Raw genomic sequence first — 21,591 nt, 5'->3', positions numbered from 1 at the left:
GTTTTTTAGCTACTCCCTAAGTTCATCTTAAAGGGGGGTGTTAGAGTTATCTTGTATAAGCTAATAATTATTTATTTAATTATTAGTCTATTATACTATATGCTTAAGATAAACTTAAGAATCTTATAATTCTTTAGGGTTTTCTCCTTTAGGGTTTCAAGTATCCTTTTATAAGGATTCTCTCTTTGTATTTTCTATAAAAACTGTAATTATTGAGTTGCATTCTTGTTGCACAATCAATATGACTCCTCTTTTCTGGATCTCTAAATTCTGGCCTCCGTAGCTATTTTGCTTCTCTTTCTGTGACAGGATTGCATGCAGGTGATCTTTGGGAGTTGTAGAGTTGATTTTTCCTCAACTCCAATAAGTATGTATATGGATATGTGATTTATCGGAGTCATCCCTAGAAGATTCTCTTCTTTGGAATCTTGTGTTGTTCTTATCATGGTTTGTACCCAATTCTAGAATCAGTGGTACCAGTTATATCAATCACAGTTGTTATAACAGTTGCACTGGTTGTATTGCATCTAGAATCTATGGCATTTATAAATTGGAGTTGTGAGTTATTGTGATTGGAGGTTATGCTTATGGGTGTGGTTGACCCTTATTTTGTCCTGGTTATTAAGGCGTATGTTTCGGTAAATGAAGTCTATGAAGGAAGTGTGTAAAAGGTTGGTATAGGTTGACTTGTTTATTCTATTTTTGGTCAAGGCATGTTTTGGATAATATGTTGATCCGAGCAACATATTATTGTGTAAAGCATTTGTGCTTGGTCGACATATTATCTCGATGTATGAGTTTATCAATATATATACACAGAAGATGTGTGTGTGTGTGTGTGTGTGATATATGACGGGAGATCAGTGTAGCAGTGTATATGTGGGTATTATGTGGCAGAGTAAGAAGTATGTGAGTGACAAAATTATGGACAACAAAGCAGTTGTAGTGAGAAAAAAAGTATGTAGTGTATGAGCGAAGGTATGTGAAGAAGAGTCAGAGTGAGAACAATGTTGTAGTAATCCTTTATCAGATCTGCTACAAGTAGTTGGTTCAGCAAAGTAGTGCAGTAATCCCTTACCAGACTTCATACAGGTGATTGTAGATAGTGGTACAGTGATCCCTTACCAGATCTGCTATGAGTTTTTGTGAGTTATTATCTAAGCTTAACTTGGAACTGAATTCATGCATTAAGAGATACTATTTTCCCAATTCACTTACTTTCAATTGCAGTGAGCATTCTGGTAGTGAGTCATTTTTGTACCTAGCAGTGAGCCATCTAGCAATGAGCCACCCCTTTTATAAATACCATATAACTAGTTATATTATCTTGAGAGCTAACCCTCTCCATGGTTTTTCCCCATTTAAGTTTTTCACATATAAAATCATATGTTCAATTTGTGGATGTGTTATTTATTTATTCTGCATTTTCTATTTCATGTTGATGAGATTATTTTTTAAAGTTAATTGGAAAAAGGTTTTATAGGTGTGGGAATACTAATTCACCCCTCTTCTCAGTATTCTAGTCCATTCAACCAATGCAATAGAGCCCTCTTCCAAAAACTAATGAAGATAGCTATATCTAAGGTAAAGAAATGAAAGCAAATCTTAAAAGCTCCCTTTACAATTCAATGTTGAAGTTCTTTTAGCATGACAAAAATTAGGATATCATGCCTAGAGGTTTCTGGGTGATATGATTGGTCCGCAATGTAGTTAATTGAGAAAGGTTACAATAGTCACATAAATATGTCCATTTTAATTAAATAAATATTTGCTATTTATTTGATTAAAAACCCACTAGCCACCAGTTAATTAAATTAACATTTAGTTCATCTTCAAATCATTATTCTATTAATTAAATAAATTATTCAATTTATTTTAATTAATTCATTAAACCAAATTCACAATCAATTAAATGAATAAATTTTATTTATTCAATTTAATCCTCTTTCCTCTTTTAAATAAATTAAATAAAACATTTATTTAAATCATTAAATCTCCCCCACTTGAATTCTCCTAAAAATGCAACTTGCACCTATTTGTTGAAATAAATAAATTTTATTTTAATAAAAATCTTATTTTCCCTCACCCACCAAACACACTTGCAAATCCTAATCCCCTTCTAGATTCTTCTAAACCCTTCCTAATTATTTTAATCCATCCCCGAATTATTGTTACATTCTTAAGCAACTTGAAGTCACTTCTCAAAGACTACAAAGTCTTTGAAAAGCATTAATTGTTTTGTGTGTTCAACAATTTAACCTCTAAAGTCTTCCAAACCACTAATGGCTCTTACATGACCATTTATGGTTAAATCTACTTGCACCCATGGTTAGGGACTTTGACCCCTAACTCAACCCTCATGTAACCCATGTGTCTTCTCAAGCATTTATTGTTTTGACCATGGTTATCCTCACTAACTCTTACACAAGAGTTTATCCATTGGATAAAAAAATTATTATTTGAATAATGAATTTATTCACTCAACCCAACCTTAACCTTACCTCCCAAGTTAACCCTCAGGCCATGTCAAGCATTTAATGTTTATTCCCTCTCCTCAACTTGTATGCATTTACATTATAGTCATTTTTAGAGAGCATTTAGCATAATTCAATCATATTCACTCTTTTGGTTTAAAATCAACACTAGCTAATTAGATAATCTCTCATTCTTAGCTTTTGTTCACACTTGCATTGCATAAGTAAATCATTTTCAATCTTGAATCTCCATAAGGCATCCATAGTGCAAAAAGCTGCTGAGAGCTACACTAATTTGGAACTTGGAGAGGAGAGGAACAAGAGAGGAAGAGCTACAATCATGGTAGAAGACATTTGGAGATGTCTTCTTGCATTCATTTTCATAGTTAAATGTTTTACTCTGTTTTTAGTGTCTCTCTTGGTATGCCTACTTAGACTAGTTTTTAGTTGATTAACACTAACACTTCTTTGTTTCTTGTGTTTCTTATGTGTTATACGACTACAGGTTTTAGTCTAACATTGTCCATTTTGCAGAGCATCATTTGGTGAACCCGACGTGAATCCAACACTAAAGTTTTTAAAACTACTAATAGTTTTTTTATTTTAATTGCCACATAGGTCGCGCTTTAGCACTATTGAACTCGCTTTAGCGCCTTTGAAAATTGGTGTTTTAGCGCTTTCGTTAGTTAAATTAGTGCTTTCACCCTTTAATTAGCGTTTTTGTCTTTGTTGTAGCGCTATTGTAAGTTTTAGCGCTTTTGTGCTCTCTGTCTGTCAGTTTTAATTCTGTAAAATTTTATTATAACGCAGAGTTGTGCTTTTCTACCATAGTTGTTGTGCTTTTGTTCTAAAGTTGTGTTTTTGTTCTAAAGTTGTGCGCTTTTGTTCTAAAGTTGCGTTTTTGTTCCAAAGTTGTACTTTTGTTCTGAAATCGCGCTTTTGTTCTGAAGTCGTGCTTTTGTTCTGAAGTCACCTTTTTGTTCTAAAGTCGTGCTTTTGTTCTAAAGTTGCGCGTTTGTTTGAAAGTTGCGCTTTTGTGTTCATAGAGTAGCGCTTTTGTTCCAGAGAGCTCAAAATTGTAATCGAAAATCAAAATTTAGGCTTGTGGAAGCCCACCTAGACTTCATTTCATCTTTTTAACTTTTTGATTGTTTGTGCAGGGTGGAGGAGTTTAGAGTAGAAAGCATTTGAATTTTTTTTTTTAACTTTGTTGTTTTTCAAAGTTGGATAAAATGAATTCATTTTCTTTTTGGCTTAAAAACTGAACTTCACACTTTATTTTGGGTTATTAAAAAGAAATACACATTTTATTTGGGCTTAAAACAAACTTTATTTGTCCAAATTAAAAAGAACAACAAACTCAAAATCCCACAAATTTACTTTCATTGCAAGGTAGGATTCACTTATATTTGGTGCTTAAAACAAGACAAACAAATCTCATTTCTTGCATCAAACTTAGGGAAATTCACAATCAACACTTCAATTTTTGTGCAAGTAAAAAGAACAATCAACTTGTCAAATGTTTTCATGTTTTCAAGTGATTTACATCAAAACATACATGTTTCAAATTCAATTGACCGGGATTTCAATTTCCTAGTTTACTCAACATTTTGCCTTTGAAGTTAAAAAGAACACCATGGTTGTTAGAGCAACATCTCCAAATAGATAGATCATCATTGCAATGATAAGTTAAAAAGAACAAGTGTATTTTGTGTTTGGCACACTTGTGCAAAAGAGTTTTGTCAAGTGGTCCTACTTCTAACACACACTATCCTCTCCCTTGGCTTTTGTGGTCCTAGGTGCAAGAGAAAAGTGTTAGTAACACTCAAAATTTTATCTTTTTAAGAGAGGTATGTCAAGAGACACATCACTCTTGGGAACGAACTCACATGGTAAATCCTTCGAGCCGCTATAAAAATCAGGTGTGAGCGAAAGCTGTAGCCTTGGGTATAATTGTTCCTACAGTGTAACTTGCTGAAAGAACAAATGGGCCCCACCACAAGTTACAAGGCTCCTAAGTGAGTCACTGCAAAATGAACTTATGTCCAAAAATATCAAAAATTACTAAACACCTTTAAGTAGTAGCCCACCCATTCTATTGATTAAGGATATTTGTGATAAATTCAATGCAAGAGCATAGAAGGTTTTGCTCCCAAGATACTCACCATACATATTTCCTTGAGTAGAAACATAGCTTTTTGAAAGGTTACTTGTAGCCCAATAAAAGTGGTGACTCCCCCATCATAGGGATCATCTATTTGTTATGCTCGTGCAAGACTTAGTATATCACATCCTTACCTGTCACTGCAGGATTCATAAGGTATGTAGTACCAAAGTTGAAGAAATATCAAGATGTGGGCTGAAATTATCGCAACTGGCCATTTGACCTTAGGGATAAAGAGTGTTTGAAGTGTTTTTCATTTTAAGTCAAGACCAGTGCAAATTGAGCCGACTTCAGGCTTTGGAAAAACACCTAAAATACATTTGGAGGAAAGGCTCATAAAAGTCCAAGGATTGGGTTGATCTAGACCCACACTTACTTGTGCATTTTGAGGCAACATTCTTGTGTTTCTGTGCTTGCTTTGTTTTCTTGTCAAAAAAAAATCAAAAATCAGTTCCAAAAACAAAGTATTCATCCAACACAGAATTTTCAACACATCTCCAAAATACCAAACAAAGATCAAAAGCAAATAGCAACAACAAAAGTTGCACACTATATGACCATTCTTCACATCTTGAGAAAGAAGAATCTTCATCAACATATCAACTTGAAGAAAAGACCATTGAGCTCAAAGGCTTTTATCAAAAGGAGGAAATTATTTTATCTTAATAGATAAATCTTTGTCTCTCATAGAACCTTCTTACGTCACATGCATTTATACCTTCAAGGGAAATAAAACGAGTTTGATCAAGAGTCATTAAACTGCAAAGCTTTTACTCAATATAGAGCTTTGAGTTATCATCGGAATAAGGGAGGCAAGATCAATCCTGCCTTCTTTCCAGATGTTTGTATCACATATAACTCAGCTAGGGAAGAACCACCAGCCCCTGAACAAGAAGAGGAAGAGTTTGTTCCTTTTGTAACATAAATATTTTATTGAAGTTAAAATTTCATCCATTTCCCACATTCACACATCATCAATCCATCCCAACTCTCAAAACATCAAGAGGTTTTGTCCTAAGTTCTATTTTGATATTGCTTGAATCAAACACAACACATCACTTTTTAGAGTATCTCTACATCTAGGATAAACTCATCCTAAGAGGCATTTCTACACAGGTTAAAACTAGTCTATGAGTGAATCCTCTCATTACTAGGTAGTTGAATCTATAACACATCTCAGATCTCTCTAAACCTTATCACATCAAACTTTGTCAATCAAACACAACAATCAATTCAAGGAAGAACTTTGGTAACATCTACCTTTAGTGCTAGGGATCTGTATGCAAAACACTTTACCAAACATCAATCTTTCATTCCATCACCAACTCATCATTATTTTCATCAAACTTCAACAAAAACTTATAAACAAAATGGCTCAAACCAGATCAAGGTCTAGACAACAAGAAATTGAGGAAGAAGAGGAGGAAAATATCAATGAATTCCAAGAATCTCTAGGAGGAAATCGAAATGATGAAAATCCAAGTACTCCTATAGATAGGGCACAACACAACCCTCTCTTTAATAGACTTTTTGATGAAATACTCAGGAGCAATGTTGATGCTCACTTTTTAAGACTTGCTCAAGAGGGAGCTAAACTACCCTCTGACTTTGATGTGGCACAACTAAGGCAAGCATCAGAATGCCACAGTCATAATGAGGATGAAAGAAGTTGAGATCACATCAGATACAACCTTCATCAAGGTAATCCCCCACCTCCTCCTCCTCCAAATGAAATAGACATGTTGCGACAACAAGTTGAGAATCTCGCACAACAACTTCATAGTGGTGTGAAAACTAATAAATTTTCACTCAATGACATTTGTCCCTATCCTTTTGATAGGAATCTTCATATGCCACCTTTTCCATGAGGGTTTAAAACACCCAAGTTTGAAAAGTGCTGAGTAAAAGGAGATCCTCGCAATTATGTTAGAGAATTCCATTCAGCTTGCCTCGAAGTGGCATACGAGGACACATACCTAATGCGACTTTTTCCCCAAACTTTGGGAGGAACAACCACATCATGGTTTTCCTGACTACCAGGTGGCATTAGGACCTTCGAAGAACTAGTTCAGAAATTCCTGGCACATTACTCACACAATATTGAATGTGATATCACCATGGCTGATCTATGTAACACTAAATAAAAACCAGGCAAGCTATTTTCAGTCTTTCTGCAACGATGGTGTCAAATGTCTAACAGACGTTCTCTTCAATTACCTGAACAAGAACTGGTGGAAATATTTATTTCCAACTTAAATGATGAAATGGAATTTCACCTAGACGTAAAAGACACAGACTCTTTCAATGACATGATCACCAAAGGTTTAAAATGTGAACGAGCTCTCATCAAAAAAAAGCTTATCAAGATATACAATGAGCCAAAGGATGGCCCCCACCCACGCTTCAATAGTGACAAGCCTAACTTCTGGAACAAAAACAAAAACATCGTCAATGACGAGGTTGTGGATGTAAGAACTATCAAAAGTGCACAACCTGTGGTCTGATTTGCTGGACAAAACTCCCCACCCAAGAATAACACAGTTGCTCCTCCAAATCAAGGACATAATGTACCTCAAGAGGAACCCAGACAATGCCAACAAAATTTTAAACCAAAACAAACATACACTCCCTTAGGGGAACCCATTGAAACGGTGTTACATCAATTGGTTTCTCAAAATCTGGTAACCTTACCCAAAACATCAAATTATGAACCTCGGGTCAAACCTTCATGGTGGAGGGATACTGAACATTGCGATTTCCATTAAGGGAAAGGGCATAAGACAAGCAATTGTCATAGATTGAAAGATCTTATTCAGGATCTTATTGACCGAGGTGAGATTGAAATCGAAGGACACGACCCAAAAACAACAAAAAAATGATCATCTCATGTTCAAAAATCCACTTTCATCACAAGATCAAAGGGGTCCTTCCACTTCAGGGCGAAATACAAATACCACTGATTATACGCGCGCCACCTATAATTACACTATGAATCACCTATATGATGTCAGTGAACAAATTGCAACTATTACCATCAAAAATCCCAGCTCCAACTGCAATTTTGTTACACGTCGCAACAAGATTACCATAAAAGAAGCTCCACAAGTCACCCCATCTATCCCAAAGCAGTATAACCTTGTGGAACAGTTAGGCAAAATGCCCACACTGATATCTATCTTAGAGCTATTGCTCCTATCCCCATCTCATAAAACAATCTTGGATCAAGCTCTCCAAGAGACATCAGTCCCTGCAAACCTAAATACAGATCAGTTCCAAGCCATGGTTGGAAATCTAAGGTCATCACCTTGTCTCACTTTCTCTGAAAGTGACAACACATCCTTTTAGCAACCTCATAACACCTCACTCCATATTGAAGGGTTTATCAACTAACATAGGATCAAGTGAGTCTTGATCGACAACGGAGCCGGCCTGAATATCTGTACACTACAATTGGTCATGGTATTGGGATATGTAATTGAATCAGTGGATCCCCGTAAGAAGATAACAATCAAAGCCTATGATGATGCAAAGCGGTCATCCAAAGGAGGTGTTGTGCTACCAATCCGAGTATGCTTGGTGGTGAAGCACATCATCTGTCAAGTTCTAGACCTTCCTCTGCCATATAATTTATTCTTAGGAAGACCTTAGATACACGTCATGCAATTTGTTCCATCCACCTACCATCAATGTATCAAGTTCCTGCATAATGGTGTAGAAATTACAATCCTGGGCGATGCAAACCCCTTTGCATATTGTCACAATATCAATCATCAACTAGAGATTACCATTCCCAACAATAGAGAAGCCATCTCATCCACATCATACATAAGTCCAGCCTCTCTTTCCAGTTCAAACACCACTATACCCAAGCAAGAGAAGCTCAAAATGAAAAAAGTAGAGGAAGGTCCTAGGGAGTACAATTTAAGCCAACTCTTTTGTGTTGGACAAATGCCTACTTCTCCTAGAACTCATGGAAAACCTCAATGGTTACTTCAAACACCACTGGTCTAGCTAGCATGCACTTTGACACCTTTCATCCTTGGAAAGAGTCAAGAAGAAGAGGCCAGAGATGAGGACTTAGCAGAATGGATCTACAAAGATCCTATCACCACGAACATCCCACAAGCTAAGCTTCCCACAGATCAGTATGGAAAAGGCCTTCTCATTATGCAAAGAATGGGTTATGATGGTCAGAGTGCTTTAGGACCTTGTAAGCAAGGAAGACATGAACCGCTACAACCGGAATTAAAGCCCAAAGATAACATAGGCTTAGGCTTTCAAAAGGAGATTCTTCCTAAGATCATATTCAAAAGAAAACCCAGCAAACCTCTATATCAGCCTAAAACTCTAAGGTGGTCACCTTTGATTATATTAGCAGCACCAAAAACCACACCAACTGGCCCACTGAGGCTAAACATCCCAACAATAACATCCACAATAGCAATCATCCCACCAATTAAACTAGCAACCCCATTAGCAGCAGCAATAACATCAATGGCACCATTAGCAGCAGCAACTATATCAGAACCCATAGCAGTATCAACAACACCGGCAATTCCAGCAGAAGTAGCAGATTCAACACTACTAATACTCCCAGTATCGGATTCTTTGATCCCCATAATTCTTCCTGCAGCACCGATCATTTCATCTACAATGGTACATCAGTCGATCACACCTGCAGTGTTTAACTCAAAGGATATCCCAGTATGGTATAGTAATCAGATACTGGAAAGTGACTCAGAGACAGACTCACATGAGTGGGAATTTGATTATGTCCATCTTAATACTTTAGATGAGGAAGACACATCACTACCTCTACCTTATAAAGACATCTCTGTTTACAGAGAAGCACAGATAAAGACCTCTTGGATTCCTGAACTGGAAACTTCTTCCATAGATCCTACGTCACATCCTACGCCTAATTCTGATAGGGAGAGTACCATCAATGACCTTCACCACAACATATTAACCCTCACTGACACATCTAACGAACTTAACCTAATAGATGAAGTAATGCCCATTATCCATCCTGAACTCATCGAATGGAACCAACCTAATCCCCCATGCCTTGACCGCTTCCAAAACGATCAGGCGATCATTGACTTTTTGGAACTACGGGATAACATACCAAGCGGGGATCACAAAGCTGGATTCGCAATTGAACTTAATAGTGCAACATATTTCGGGGTGGATGCCAAACCTTTCAGCAGCAAAAATATAACAATAAAACATGGATCTTCCAGTGAAAACCACACTGTGGCACTATTTGACCCCAAAAAAGTAAAAAGAAAGAGTGTATCCAATGGTGAAAACCTCTTTGAGGCTTTGGAGGATGAAAGGTTTGACATTCTCCCCTCTAGTACACAGCGGGAACGATCAACAATTCTCATCGAGGAAACAAAAGAATACAACGTGGGGACTTCTGAGACTCCTCACCTCATACATCTGGCATCTCTTTTAACTCCAGAGGAACAACCCAAGTTTGTCAAATACTTCAAAAAGTGTCAGATCAATTTTGCATGGTCATATGCAGACATGCTCGGTCTTGATCTTGATTTAGTCATGCATCATCTCGCTGTAGAAGAAGGAGCCAAGCCTGTCAAGCAGAGACTTCGCAAGATGCATCCCCAGATCGCGGTACTAGTCAAAGAAGAACTTAAGAAACTCCTGGATGTTGGTTTTATTAGACCAATTGATTATGCAGATTAGATATCCAATATTGTACCTATTGGCAAACCAAATGGGGGCATTTGTATCTATACTGACTTCAGAGATCTGAACAAGGCATGTCCTAAAGATGACTTCCCCCTACCAAATATCGACATAATAGTGGACCTAACAGCAGGACATGCCATGCTTTCACTCATGGATGGCTTTTCAAGGTACAACCAGATAAAGATCGTACCAAAGGATCAACATAAGATGGCCTTCACATGTCCATGGGGAACATACTGTTGGAATGTAATGCCTTTTCGTCTAAAGAATGCAGGAGCAACCTATCAAAGAGCAATGACCACCATCTTCCATGACATGATGCATACCATAATGGAAGATTATGTTGATGACTTATTGGCAAAATAACTAACAAGAGAAGGTCATCTGGAAATATTAGATAAAATCTTTGATAGACTGGAACAATATCATGTTTGACTCAACCCAAAGAAATGTGTCTTTGGAGTAACCTCAGGGAAGCTTCTAGGATACATTGTCTCAAGCAAAGGCATCGAAGTTGATCTTGCAAAGGTCAAAGCAATCATGGACATGCCACCACTAAAGAACATCAGTCAACTCAAGACATTACAAGGGCGGCTTCAATCCATCTGAAGATTCATTGCACAACTGGCAGATAAGTGTCATCCCTTTACACACCTATTACACAAGAACATCTGCTTTCAGTGGGATACCAAATGCCAGCAAGCATTCTAGATGCTTAAAGACTATCGCATGAATACACCATTGTTGATCCCACTGGATCCGAGTAGACCTCTACTACTCTATATATCAGCAACAAATACAGCATTAAGAGTACTATTGGCACAACATAATGCAGAAGGGAAAGAGTGTGTTGTTTACTACATCTCTCGCACATTGGTTGGCTATGAACTCAATTACACACCTATTGAGCGAGCTTGCCTAGCAGTAATCTTGGCAGCTACTAAACTGAGGTACTATTTGTTAACACATAAAGTACAACTCATTGCAAAGATCGATCCACTAAAGTACTTACTCAGCAAAGCAGCATTGACAAGCCGCTTGGCCAAATGGGTGATGATTCTAAGTGAATTTGACATCGAGTATGTGGACCGTAAGGCTATCAAGGGTCAAGTTATTGCAGATCAATTGGCCGATGCTCCCCTCATAGGTGATCATCCTCTCATTTCCAATTTTCCAGATGAAGAGATATTCATGGTCATAGCAGCACAACCATGGAAGCTATACTTTGATGGTTCATACACTAGGCATGGCTTGGGGGCAAGCATTCTATTTATCACACCTCAAGGTGACAGCATCTCGAAGTCTTATAGGCTCACATTTCCATACACAAAAAACATAGCAGAATATGAGGCCTTGATCACAGTACTCCGACTGGCCATACAATGGAAATTGAAAGAGTTACAGATATATGACAACTCCCAACTGGTCATCTGACAAGTAACCGATGAATATCAGACCAAGGATGATAAACTCATGCCATACAAGCAAATGGTGGACAGTTTAAAGGCATCATTTACTACTATCACCTTTGAGCAGATACCCAGGGACCAGAATCGAGTTGCTGACGCTATGGCTACCATTGCATCTCTCCTAGATCTTCCACAAAATTCAACACGCTACGAATTATTGGTCGAACAGCTTTGGATTCCCGCTTATGATATCCCTGAATCTGAGATGATATGTCGCCTTATTGGTTCCTAATCCCTATGATATGGTGAGTTCTACACCTATCTCTATGATCACACACTTCCTCCTAACCAATCAAATAACCAACATAAAACCTTCATTCGCCAAACCGCTCGATATACCATTATTGTTGAAACCCTATACCGACGCAGTCTTGATGGTACTCTCCTTCGATGTCTTGAATAGGATGAGATAACAAAGGCCTTGGAAGAGGTACATGAAGGAATTTGTGGAACTCATGCAAGCGGTCCGTCACTAGCCAAGAAACTCATGCGCACTGGATACTATTGGTCATCCATGGAAAAAGACTCTTACTATTTTGTCATAAAATGCAAGAAATGTCAAGTTCATGGAAACCGGATACATGCACCAGCACAGGAATTGCAACCAATCACAACACCATGGCCTTTTTGTCAATGGGGACTTGACCTTGTGGGTAAGATTCATCCATCTTCATCCAACGGCCATAAATTCATCATTACCACTACTGAATACTTCACAAAGTGGATCAAAGCTATTCCACTCACCCAAGTCATCGGCAAGTATATCACCTCATTTATCCTTAATTACATCATCTATCGGTATGGTGTACCCATGTCCATCATCATAGATAACAGTCTTCCTTTCAAAAATCAGGATGTCCGTGAGCTCTGTGAGTAGTTTCATATCCAATACCGCTTTTCTACTCCCTATTACCCACAAGGCAATGGTTAGGCTGAAGCATCGAACAAGAACATATTAAGAATCCTCAAGAAGACAGTCAATGATGTCGGTCATGATTGGCATGTTCAATTGAATCTAGCACTATGGGCATATCGAACTAGCATTCAAACCCTTACAGGCGCAACTCCCTACTCACTGGTCTATGGTGCAGAAGCTATCCTTCCTATTGAGGTCGAGATACCATCTCTACGAGTTTCCTTGCATAATCTCATAGATGATGAAGCATAAAGAGTATCACGTCTTCAAGACTTGGAACTACTAGATGAGAAACGACAAGCTACAGACAACCACCTCAAAGCCTATCAGCAACGCATGAGCAGAAGCTATAATCATCGAGTTAGACCTCATACATTTGAGGTAGGTGATCTTGTTCTAAGAGAGAATCCTCGTAACCAACCAAACATAGAACATCAGGGAAAGTTTGAATCAAACTGGCTGGGTCCATATGTTATCACTGTTGTATTTGGGTCTGGGGCATATCAGTTGGCTACTTCAAAAGGAGAACTGCTAGCAGATCCGATCAACAACATGCATCTCAAATGGTTTTATACATAAGCTACACGGAGCATCAGGATCCCCTACATACCATAAAAACACCAAAAACATTCAGATAAATGTCCTGCAGAAAATAGTAAAGAAAAATCATGCATCCAAACGGTGATCAACCACTCCGATGGCACCTTGGGTAAGTACGATGGTGAAAACCTGGCAAACAGGTGCCACTCATAAAGGCTATGGCTCCATTGTCTTTTAGACTTGTGGCAATCACATTCAATTGCATCCACTCATCCATTAATCCAAACCATGGCTTGATAATTGATCTGCAATCAAAGATAGTACTTCATGTGTCTTACATCCCTCTTTTTCATAGTCATGTCTAAACTGGGGACAATGCCCTTAATCTATTTGATGGAAATGGATTCTACATTTATTTGTGATTACTTGAAGTTCTTCATTCGAAAACTATCCCACAAAATACCAAAAACATTCAAAAACTATCTCACAAAAAACATTCAAAACTGTCTCACAAAATCCAAAAAAAACATCATAAAACATCCAAAATCAATCAAAAACATGGCAACGCTTTTGTACATACGCATCCAAGCAGATACCAAACACACATTCTAAAATACTCAAATGATGACCACTTCTCACATCGACCAAACAATCAACATCGACACTCACAAATTGTCTTAACAAGGATGCATCCTTCCTTACCAAAACAAAGACAAGATCACATTTTCTTTGACAAGAAAATTTTGTTTAAGCTATCAAGTACTTGGTTGGTTTGTAGGTTATTTATTCATTTATATATCAGGTTCCTACGCTACTCCAGGATATCCACAAGTGATTAGAGTGGTCGGGATGGTTCCTAAGAGTTGTTTGTATGGTCTTTAGCGAATTATTCCAATGAAGTTTTGGGGCATGTACTAATGGTGTCTACATGGGAAGTTCACTAAGTTACGTGATCTTATGCAAAATATAATCATGAATCACTATGGCTTGCTAACTACAAAATATACCTCGACCATATGAGCATGAACCATTATGGAGGGTCCATATTCTTTATTCTTTATTTATGATGTTTATAGGTACAATGCTCGATCCTTGGTTCCTACTGCCTCATCCAAGTTCGATATTACCATGCTCAATGATGAAAATAAAAGCACTATGGATCGTCATTCCATCTCATCTAATTATATTGCATTTCGTTGCATATAACCCATCCATTTAATCATTCATTATTCATATGCATGGTTTTATATGCAAGTGTGAACAAGATTAATATGAGAAGTTATGGGAAAATGAGTTAGTCTTGGATACAATCACGACAGAGTTCTCTGATACATCATCAGTGCATCATGCAAAGTCTAAACAACCTTTCATTCATCTATCATAATCATATCGTCATTACATTTAGTTGCATTTGCATAAACCTAGTTCATTTCCTTACATATAGGTTTGTTAAAATCTTAAAATTCTTCATTAGCATGCATTTCATATCATTTAGTTGCATTTAAATACATATCGTTCATTATCATTTATTTACATTAATATCATCATATCATTTCATCATTGCACAACTCATGACATTTAGATTCATTTCTATAATAAATTAGTCATCATTACATTTACTACCATTATTAGCCATTACTATGCATTTATTTAGTATCATTTATCCTCCTCATTTACCATCATTTAAAAACTTGTTTACCATACATTTGTTTAGATTCCCATAGTTGCATGCATTTATATATCTATCCATTAGTTAAGTGCATTCATCTATACATCTAGTATATTCTTATACTCATTCATTTCATTTCATTTAGGATTCATTAAAATGCATTCATTCTCCTTTTTTGCATTAAGGTGCAGTTGTTCATTAACCATGAGTTGCATTACCATTTTCACTTAGCTATATGTTATTAACATTTGGCTCATCAAACACAAAATCATTTGTTTCAAACATTTGGTTTATACATTTTTACATCTACATTCATCTAAAAACCCATCTAGATGCATTTACATAAATAAATCATTCATTCAACACATTACATCATAACCTCATTGCATATCATTATCTCATCATCGCATCGACATAAAATACAAATACTGTTTATATCATCATTAGCATCATTTCATTATGCATACATCATCATCAAGGCATTACATACATAAAGCATTTTACCAACACATCAAGCATATATATAAACCTGCATCCACATGTTAGCATCACATCATAAAACATGCATATAGACATCATGTAGAAATAAACCATCATAAAAAAACATGCATATATAAATCATCTCATCAACACATCCATATAGCAAGTACAAGTATCCATCTAAGCATACATCATAAAATCATCATCCTACATAACATCCATACATATCATCAAAATGCATATCATCACAAAATATGGGATCTCCTCATATATCATATCATATCGACAAAAACATACATGTATCAGAGTACAATGAAGTCCAAAATATCGACTACCAAGAGCCATCCAAGACATAGTCCAAAATGACCATATGATAACATACATAAATGCTCTCTCAAATGCCACTCTGACCAGATGTTGCACCACCATCACCACCCGCACCACCATCACCACTTGCTCCCTCACTATCCCCCGCACCACCTGATCTATCTCTCTGTGGAGGACCCATCACACCACCACTACTATGCATCCTCTGCAATCACTCTAATCTCGCCCGCCGCATCTGAGAATAGCTAAGTGCTTGTTGACTAGCTGGCACCACCTGCTCATATAGCTCCCCCCAATAATCTATCTCTACATGTGCTCGTCGCATCTCCCTCATTGCATCCCCAGTAGGACCCTGTGCTCCTACTTCTGCTCCCACCCGAACTCTCTCCTGCAACTTCGCAAATCTCTCTACTACCTGATCTCTCTCCCGCAGCACTACAGTCAGCTCTGACTCTCATGCAAACAGCTGAACATTTCTAGCAGCCACCTCTGCCTCCATATCCTCTAGTCAAGTCTGCAAAAATAATATCATATGATCCCGCAGATCTCCACCCCATGTCGCTCCCTCCCTTGTATCCATAGTTGCCTCTCCAATGGCTCCCTCCCCTGTCTCCATAGGTACCTGTCCCTCACCTGCACCCCTGCCACCTAATCTCATGCCTCCCTGCATCAAAGGTCCCTGAGACAACCGCAAAGGCTTCCCACCTCTCCCTCTCCACTGTAATCATCCACCACCCCCACCTCCACCTTCGAATCCACCACCTCCTCCAAATCCTCCTCCCCCTCCTCCTCCTCCTCCATCACCACCTCCTCCATCCCCACCACCACCATCTCCTCTCCCTCGTACACCTATGTGACCTCTCCTCCTCCGTCCCTATCTCCTCTCCTCCTCAAAAGATGGAATAGGCTCCGTTGGATTTGATATCCAAGGAATTGGATGTGCCGCAATGTATTGAGTGTACTCATCTGACACCCCAACATCTACCACCCTGGCCTCATCTACCATGGTCTCACCTGTAGTGTGCGGAACTTTGCCAAAGCCTGATCATAAGGTAACACTAGTCCCCATAGGAACCTCTCTCGGACTACCTTCGCATACTCTCTCGATCCACTAGGCAATCCCTGTCGTCGCCCAAACTGTCTCAAAACTCTATACGAAAGCTATCTCTCCACATTGTAGGTTGTCCTACCAATGAGGTATCGTGTCATAAACACATACGACAATGCCTCTGCATCATCCTCCCATGGCTTACACTCAATGTATGGCCTTCAGATCACTGTATCCAAATCGTCCAGTGCCCGCCGCCACCACTCTAACTTCCCCAGGTGGGGCTGACTCATCATACCTCCATACATGTATACATATGGTTGGTCCACTGCTCAGAATCACAGACTAACTGGTTGGGTACAAGGTAAGTGCTCCCACGCCCAAATATGAAGCAGAGTGATCCCCACTCCCAATGAGCCCACCCCTCGGTATGCTACCTCATGTAAATCCCGATATAAGTGTCATAGCACACACAGTCCCCATGCAAAATAGGTCCCCTCTGTCATCATCTACTCAATCACCTGACCCCAACCAACGGCAAGTCCATGCGATCATCGATCTGGACATAGCTGTCCCCCAACAATCCCTGATAGCACTGATGGTAATGGCTCATACAAGGCTGCTATATCCTCCCAGGCTATCGACCCATCATTAATAAAGACATCCTCATCAAAGAATCTATGCACTACTGTTGTCCCCCAAGCTCGGTCATATATCACCATCTCTCCTCGAATGGGAATGTGCAGGATGCGCCATACATCCTCCAGTGTAACTGTCATCTCCCCCTGCGCCAAGTGAAATGTGCATGTCTCATTATGCCACCGCTCTGCCAATGCTATGATCAAACCATGATTCGTCTGAATCACAAGCATATACATAACATCATACAGGCTTGTTGCTGCAATGCAATCCACCTCGGCCTCTGTCAATCGATCGCGCAACACCTGTGTGGCGGGATGCCTCTCGCGCATCTGTAAGACACGAAGATCCTCCTGCACACATGCATCCACCATCATCATCAGGTCTTTTGTTTCAAACTTTCTTAAGTTTAAACCTAGACTATCAACAGATACTTTGATCAAGTATCTTCGGGTCTCAACAGGTAAGCAATAATGGCACACCTAGACTACAACAGGCATTTATCCTAATGACCTAAGTCTCATCAAAGCTGCTATGGTTTAAAACAACTCTCAACTCAAATCTCCATCCATCCATCATTGGCATCAGGAGATTCTTTTTCAAAAATACTAGGGCATCAACCATCCTACCAAAAACGTTGTTCTACACACAATAGCGCTAATATGATTACAAAAGCGCTAAATCAACTACCCAATAACGCTAAACCCACAATAGCGCTATATCAACTATACAATAGCGCTACCTAACAACAAAAGCACTCAATCAACTACTCAATAGTGCTAAACACCCAATAGCGCTAAAACAGCTATACAATAACACTACCCTTAACAAAAGCGTTAAAACCACTATGCAATAGCACTAATTTAGTTGACAATAGTGCCAAAAGACAATTTTAGCGCTATTGTGTTGACTCAACTTGGACAAGCTAAAAAACCTATCAAAAATGCACGAAATTCAAAAATTCAAATTCACATACCACTGGTCCATAGTCGTCTGGCCGCTAGAATCGATGCACTCGCTCTAGCCAATGATCTGCTATGGGAACCGGCATCTTGACTGCTCCTTGCTCTTTCAAAAGGTCACTATCAGAGCTCAAATTTCACTATGGACGTGAATGCAAATGAGCTTGTTTTCACCCCTTCCTCCCCATATATACCCTTCGTCGCAACCCTAATTTTCCCCCGTTCATCGCCGTGGTCCCCGTGAACTTCCAGAGCCTCCCATTTCTCCATTTTATCTCTAATTTCTTCTATTTTTCACCAGTATTGCTAAAATCTTCTCTTCTACCACCCCACCAATTTTCATTCTTTTTCGAGAGATCGCCCGATTTTTCAAAATTTTTGGCCCATCTCTCGAGGGGGCATACCACTCATTAAATTAACATTTTATGGGACATATTTCTTCACACCTATTTTTCTTTCTTTGAAACGATGCGATAAATCGCACCATCTCAAAGAGGGGCAAATGTAGTCACATAAATCTGTCCATTTTAATTAAATAAATATTTGCTATTTATTTGATTAAAAACTCACTAGCCACTAGTTAATTAAATTAACATTTAATTAGTTCATCTTCAAATCATTCTCCTAGTAATTAAATAAATTATTCAATTTGTAGTCACATAAATCTGTCCATTTTAATTAAATGAATATTTCGTATTTATTTGATTAAAAATCCACTAGCCATCAATTAATTAAATTAATATTTAATTAATTCATCCCCAAACATTCTTCTATTAATTAAATAAATTATTCAATTTATTTTAATTAATTCATTAAAATCAAATTCCCATTAATTAAATAAATAAAATCTATTTATTTAATTAAATCCCCCTATTCCTCTTTTAAATAAATTAAATAAAACATTTATTTAAATCATTATCCCCCCCCCACTTGCATTTTCCTACAAATGCAACTTGCACACATTTTGAAATAAATGAATTTTTATTTTAATTAAATCCTATTTTCCCTCACCCACCAAATCCACTTGCAAAATCTAATCCCCTTCTAGATTCTTCTAACCCCTTCCTAATTAACTTAATCCATCCCCTAATTATTGTCACATTCCTAAGCAAAATGGAGTCACTTCTCAAAGACTCCAAAGTCTTTGAAAAGCATTTAATGCTTTGTGTGTTCAACAAATTAACCTCCAAAGTCTTCCAAGACCACTAATGGCTCTTACATGACCATTTATGTCTCTTACATAACCATTTATGGTTATTTCAAACTTGTCTCCCCAAACATTTATTGTTTTGACCATATTCATCCATTTCACATTTGCACAAGAGTTTATCCATTAAATAAAAGTTTTATTCTTTGAATAAAGAGTTTATTCATTCAACCAACCTTGACTCTAAGATCCCAGAGTCATGTCAGGCATTTAATGCTTATTCCCTCTCCTCTCAACCTATCTCACATTGACACTTGTCATCCTGGGATTGGGTTGAAAGCCCTCACATGGATTTGAAATCATTCAATCCTGACCCTTGTTGAGATTACTCAATCTCAACCATCCATTGCTCCATTTTTCCTATAAATAGAGCCCATTCCTTCATAATCCAGATCCTGAAAACTTGTAAGCATTTAGACTATAGCCATTTTAGAGAGCATTTAGCATAGCATAACTAAATATTGTCTTTTTGGTTAAAACACATCATTTTAGCATTAAAATAGCTTTTCATTTCATATTTAGAGCTATTCTATAAATCTCAATCCTCCATAAGCATCCATAGTGCAAAAAGCTGCTGAGAGCTACACTATTTTGGAACTTGGAGAGGAGAGGAACAAGGGAGAAGAAGCTAGGAGTATGTTAGGAGGTATTTGGAGATGCCTCATCATGTTTGCTTTGATAGTTAAATATGCTTGCATGCTTTTAGTCTCTCTTTTGGTATGCCTTTTTAGATTAGTTTTCGATTGACTAACGCTAATGCTTTGTGTGTTTTTGTGTTGATTGATCTTGGACTAATCTTGTGCCATTTAGGAGGGCATCATTTGGTGAACCCGACGTGAATCGAACACGCAACCTTCTGATAGTTGTTTTTGAAAATTAACATTTTTGCTTGTTGAAACTGCCACACAGGTCGCGCTTCGGCGCTATTGAACACGTTCTAGCGCTATTGCAACATTTTCTTTTAGCGCTATTGTCCATATAATAGCGCTAATGAAAAAGTTTTAGCGCTATTGATTTCATTCTGGCGCCTTTGTCACAGTTCTAGCGCTATTGAAACTATTTAGCGCTTTTGACTTTCCGGATTTTTCTATTATTTCAGCGCTACTGTGTAAAATAGCGCTTCTGCGACCGCAGACTAGCGCTATTGTATTAATTAGCGCTTTTGTAAAAAAAAGCAGAATAGCGCTATTGCGACAGAGTGTTGTCCAATTCGCTTTGTAACCCAAAATCAGCATTTAGGCTTGTGTAAGCCCACACTAACGCTTTGACTATTGACCAGGTGCAGGTTCTAATCTTTTTGTGTGCAGGGAAAGGAGTTAGTAGATGCTCTAAAAAAATCTTTCTTTTTACTTTCTTTAAAAAGTTGGATAAAAAGAATTCATTTTTCCCTTATTGCATAAAATAAACCTCACATCTCATTTTGGAGTGCATAAAATGAACCTCAAATTTGTTTTTGGTGCTTAAAACAAAATTCATCTTTCTTTATTTGCAAGGTAAAAAGAACAACAAAATTCAAACATTTGTTTTCTTGCAAGTTAAGAAACACACTTTACTTGGTGCTTAAAACCAAACAATTCCATTTTCTTGCATCAATTGGGACTTAAAAATCACAATCCACACTTCAAATTTTTGGTGCAGTAAAAAGAACAATCCACTTGTCTTCATTTTGGCAAAAAAAAAAAATTTCATTCATGCAATCGTGTTTTTCATTAAGTTGACCAGGACTTTCAACTTCTAGATTACAAAACATATTGCTTTGAAGTTAAAAAGAACACCATGGCTGTTGGAGCAACATCTCCAAATAGTTAGATCACATTTGCAAATGCTGGATTAAAAGGAACAAGTGTTTTACGTGTTTGGCACGCTTGTGCACAAAAAGTCAGCCGAGTGGTCCTACTTCTAACACACACTATCCTCTCCCTTGGCTCTCGTGGTCCTAGGTGCAAGAGAAAAGTGTTAGTAACGCTCAAATTTTATCTTT

Source organism: Cryptomeria japonica, chromosome 9 (assembly GCF_030272615.1).
Source record: "Cryptomeria japonica chromosome 9, Sugi_1.0, whole genome shotgun sequence".
NCBI classification, from domain to species: Eukaryota; Viridiplantae; Streptophyta; class Pinopsida; order Cupressales; family Cupressaceae; genus Cryptomeria; species Cryptomeria japonica.
The sequence above is the reverse complement of the archived record's forward strand: the minus strand, read 5'-3'. Positions refer to the sequence as shown.